The sequence below is a fragment of the Mastomys coucha genome, unplaced genomic scaffold, assembly GCF_008632895.1.
Source record: "Mastomys coucha isolate ucsf_1 unplaced genomic scaffold, UCSF_Mcou_1 pScaffold3, whole genome shotgun sequence".
In the NCBI taxonomy this organism is placed as follows: Eukaryota; Metazoa; Chordata; class Mammalia; order Rodentia; family Muridae; genus Mastomys; species Mastomys coucha.
Window position 1 is genome coordinate 27,506,807 of NW_022196909.1, and position 4,864 is coordinate 27,511,670.

General features: G+C 47.7%; 1 protein-coding gene across 1 annotated transcript in view; it reads right to left on the minus strand.

Annotated features, from left to right (window-relative positions):
- The window catches only part of Hk1 (hexokinase 1), a 106,143-nt gene that overhangs the window by 94,064 nt on the left and 7,215 nt on the right, over positions 1-4,864 (minus strand). The window contains exon 2 of the mRNA XM_031348721.1: positions 581-741. The gene's annotated coding sequence lies outside the window, so the exon portion shown is untranslated. The remainder of the gene's footprint in view (positions 1-580; positions 742-4,864) is intronic.

The following is a 4,864-nucleotide window of genomic DNA, read 5'->3' on the forward strand; positions in this document are numbered from 1 at the left end:
GGGACGACTTTGAGGTCTCCTATGCTCAAGCTCAGCCCAGTCCAGCACAGTTTCCTTCTGTTGCTTATGGATGAAGATGCAGAACTCTCAACTCCTCCTGCACCATGCCTGCCTGGATGCTGCCATGCTTCCTGACATGATGATAATGGGCTGAACCTCTGAACCTGTAAGTCAGCCCCAATTAAATGTTGTCTTTTATAAGAGTTGCCTTGATCATGGTGTTTCTTCACAGTTATGAAAACCCTAACTAGGACATGGAGAATTTTCCCAAGGTGTCCACTTGTGATCAATGTCAGTTCAGTATCAAAATTCATGTAAAAGATGTCATTGGCCTCGTCATACCTACTGAGAGTATAACCATGCCAGAAACCATAGTGAGTATAAGTCCCTTTCAAATTACTCTGTCTTCTGGAGAAACTGTCGCTCTCCAGACAGCCTCAGTGGAATGTTTGTGTCTCTCTCCATTCATCTTATTGAACCCAGGAAGCTGCCAGAGGCAGGAGGTCTCAGCAGCTTTTAAAACCCACCATGGTGTACGCCCCCGAACCCAGGTCCCCAAGCATTTGCCTTAGTGAGTCACCTTTGACAGTCTTCACTTGAGTTCACTCCCATTTTTCCCAAAGGATAGCATTTGTCATCCTTGCGGGGTGACCGGATTCTTGATGGAAAAGTACGTGGGACGGGGTGAGTTCTATCTTCCCGGGTGTCTGAGGAACAATTGTCAGCTGGTGGGTTGGAGTCCTGAGAACAGAAAGAGACAGAAGAGTCAGGTTGAGGCATTCAGCATCCTATGAAAAGGAGAGCTTCGGTCCTGGCTATCGTGTGGGTCTTGCGCTTTGCGCCCTCTGGATCTTGATGTCCTTGCATTCAGAGAGTAGACCATATAACATATCTACTATACCTGGATGGTCACCAGGTAGCCTATTCTACTGGAGTCTCAGAGAAATCTTGGGTAAGAGAGTAGGGACAATGGTGACATTATATTGACCATGAAGGTGACAGTAAGGGATCCCAGGGACTGTACTAAGGATGGCTTCCATGGCTGCCTGGAAGCTTCCCAATACCGGGGGTGGGGGAAGCTGGAGCTAGGAGAAACCCATTTACCTGTTCATGGAAGAACTCAGTCCCTTCCCCTCTAATTCTCCCTTCTAGGGGGTCAGAGGCTGAGACTCAGAGCTGGCGAGAAGCTCAGAGCACCTAACTCAGGTGTTATTTGTATTTGTCTGTTTTGGAGATGGGGAGTCTCAAGTAGCCCAGTGTGGTGCCTTGAATAAGAATGACCCAGACAGGGGGCTAGAGAGATGGCTCATTGGTTAAGAGCACTGAAGGTCTTGAGTTCAAATCTCGGCAACCACATGGTGGCTCACGACCACCCAGAACAAATCTGACGCCCGCTTCTGGAGTGTCTGAAGACAGCTACAATGTACTTACATATAATAAATAAATAAATCTAAAAAAAAAAAATGTTCCTGATAGCCAGGCCGTGGTGGTGCATGCCTTTAATCCCAGTACTTCGGAGGCAGAGAGAGTAAGACTTCTGAGTTTGAGGCCAGCCTGGTCTACAGAGTGAGTTCCAGGACAGCCAGGGCTACACAGAGAAACCCTGTCTCAAAAAAACCAAAAAAAAAAAGAAGAAGAAGAAGAAGAATGTTCCTGATAGCCTCACGTATTTGAATGCTTAGTCACTGGGAGTGGCACCGTTAGAAAGGATTAGAAGGATTAGAAGGGGCCGCCTTGTTGGAGGAAGTGTGTCACTAGGGGTGGACTTTGAGGTTTCAAAAGCCCAGGACAGGCCCAGACTCGCACTCTTCCCCTCCTGCGTCTCTCTGTGCTAATGGATCAAGTTGGTGCTCTCAGCTACTTCTCCAGCACCATCTCTGCCTGGTGCTGCCATACTAAATGGCTGAGCTGCCATGTTCTCCCAGCATCCCACAGCCCCTACCTGTTACAGGGTGTGGCTGGCATACCCTATCCCCTACCCATCCCTAAACTCCAGGGGTTGGCCTGGGCTGACCTTCCCCACAGAGGCTCTTCTCTATATATAATCCAGTCATTTTGGTCACCAGCTCCTTTGGTGCTTTTACTCTTTCAGCTACTTCACCTGGTCCCCCTCCCTCCTCTTCCTTTCTCCTCCCGCTCTCAGCATGGCCCAGCTCAGTCCTATCATACCCACTCTGGACCCTGCCAGATGGCCCTGACTCTGCCCACGCTCTCCCTTGGATCTGCAGTACACTTTCTCCTCCATCATAACTAGGGAAGTCACGTCCTTCCCTCTTCTATTTTTCGTTTCTATCAGTGAGAATGAGCTGAGCCTCAAACTGTAAACAAGTCCCCAGTTAAATGCTCTATTTTGAAAGGGTTGTCTTGGTCTTGTCTCTTCACAGCCATAGAATGGTGACCAGGACTGAAGTTGGTACCAGGGAGTGGGGTATTGCTGTGACAGGCCTGACCGTGCTGCCTGTTGGAGGAATACGGAAGTCGGAAGTCGTTGAGACTTCTAGTCGTTGGACTAGAAAAGTAGCTGAACACTTTGTAAGGGGTGGGCATCCTAGTAGGAACAAAACCACTGGAGCATTGTGGGCCCAGCTCAAGAGGTTTCAGAGGGGAAGAATATCAGTGGCCTTGTGATATTCTGGCCAAGAATGAAGGTGCTTGTTACCCTAGTCCTAAAAATCTGCCTGGGGCTAAATTGAAACTGTTTTTTTGTTTTTTGTTTTTTTGTTTTGTTTTGTTTTTTGTTTTTTCGAGACAGGCTTTCTCTGTATAGCCTTGGCTGTCCTGGAACTCACTCTGTAAACCAGGCTGGCCTCAAACTCAGAAATCCATCTGCCTCTGCCTCTCTAGTGCTGGGGATTAAAGGTGTGTGCGTGCCATCACCGCCCGGCTAGGAAATTTCAGTATAGCCTCGTGTTGACTCTGTCATGTGGTTATCAGTGGTCACTATGAACAGGAGCAAGCAGGACAAAGGGAAATACAAAAATGTACAGTTTGAGGAGAAAAAGACCACTAGGAAATGTAACGGAGCTAAGTCCAATGTGCAAGGAAATAAAGTTTAATGAAAAGTTTAAAGTGTAAATAGAATAAAGGGCACGGTGACCTCAGGCAAGACCTCACCCAGCTAAGCTTCCAAGCTGTGAAAAGGAATTTGGGAAAGCTTAGGCATTGAAGGAAGCCATCAACAGCAGAAAGCTGGTGAAGATGCAGTTGAACAAGGGGTCCAGGTTCCAGCCCCAGCAAACAGGAGCACTTGGCAGCTTCGGCCACGTGGTTCTGGCTTCAGAGTCAAAGACAGAAGAAAGGATTTTGAAACCTCCCTCCAAGAGCAGGGAAAATCCCTGAAGCCAGGCACGTGTCAGGGCTGTCCCTATATGGAGACCCAGAGAAGCCATTGTGGAAGCTGTGAAGGTGAGGCCTGGAGTGCCCCTGGAGACCCCAAGATGTTGGAGACGCCAGAGTCAGGAGGCACCTGCCCACCAAAGCTGCTAACAGAGTGAAAGCAGCCCAAAACAGAGAAGTAGTATAGTCAGTGAAGCTGGAAGTGCTTTGACATCCATCATGGAGATGCAGAATTTGAAGTTTGCCCAGCTGGGGTTTTTCTCAGTCTTGCTTTGGTCCAGTATTTCCTCACCATGCTTCTCCCTTTCCTGCCTTTCAGAACAGTAATGTATATCCTGTGCCATTGTATGTGGGAAGTATGTGATCTGCTTTTTTATTTTGATTTTACTGGGGATGACAGTTAAGAGATCTCCGTGAGTCTCAGGAAAGACTTTGAACTTCAAGCCTTTAAACCTGGTTGAGACTGTGATAGACTATGGGGACGTTTGAAGGTGGACCGAATGCATTTTTTTTCATTATGTTATGACTACAAGCCTATGGGGGCCAGGGAGTGGAATCTGATGAATGAGAGCAGACCCCAGAGGCTCATATAGTTGAATAATTGGTCATCGGGAAGTGATACTATTTGAAAGGATTAGAAGGATTAGAAGGTTTAGATTTATTGGAGGAAAGATGACACTGGAGGGTGCCTTGAGGTTTCAAAAGCCCATGCCAGGCACAAGCACAATCTCTCTCTGTCTTTGTCTTTGTCTGTCTGTCTGTCTCTCTCTCTGTCTCTCTCTCTCCTTCCAGGTCAGGATGTAATGTTCTCAGCTCATTCTCTAGCACCATGCCTGCATGCTGCCATGCCCTCTGTCATGACAATAATGGACTTACCCCTGAAACTGGGGTAAGCCAACCCCAATTAAATGTTTTCTTTTATATGTGTTTCCTTGGTCATGGTGTTTCTTCAAAGCAATAAATCAGTGACCAAGATAACCAGTGTGGTCTTGAACTTAGGTTCCTCTGGCTCTGCCTCCTATGTGCTGGACAACAAACATACAAGGACTTTGTGCATGAAGGCAAGCACTATACCAATCAAGTCACAACTCCAGCTACGGAAGCATGTTAAGCAATGTTCAGGTCTGGGCTGAGGAGGTGGCCAAGTGGGTAGAGCAGTTATCACATAAGCATTGGGACTAGGTTGGAATTCCCTAGAGCCCATGTAAAAGACCCACACAATAGTGACCGCCTCCCAGCACAGTGTTCTCACCGTGGGATGGAAACCAAGCTATGAGAAGACTCCGAAATCCCTGGGCCACCTGGCCTGCAGTACACAGTGACAAAGGAGATGGAAGATGAGGGCTTAAGATTGTCCTCTGACCTCCGCCCATATCCAGGACATGTGTGGCCCCCACTCCCACCGCTCACACAAAGATGTTTGTTTGTTTTTGTTTTTAAAGTGCCCAGGTTAATGGACATAATGGAGCCTGTAAAGCCATGGTCAGAGAGAGAGAGAGAGAGAGAGAGAGAGAGAGAGAGAGAGAGA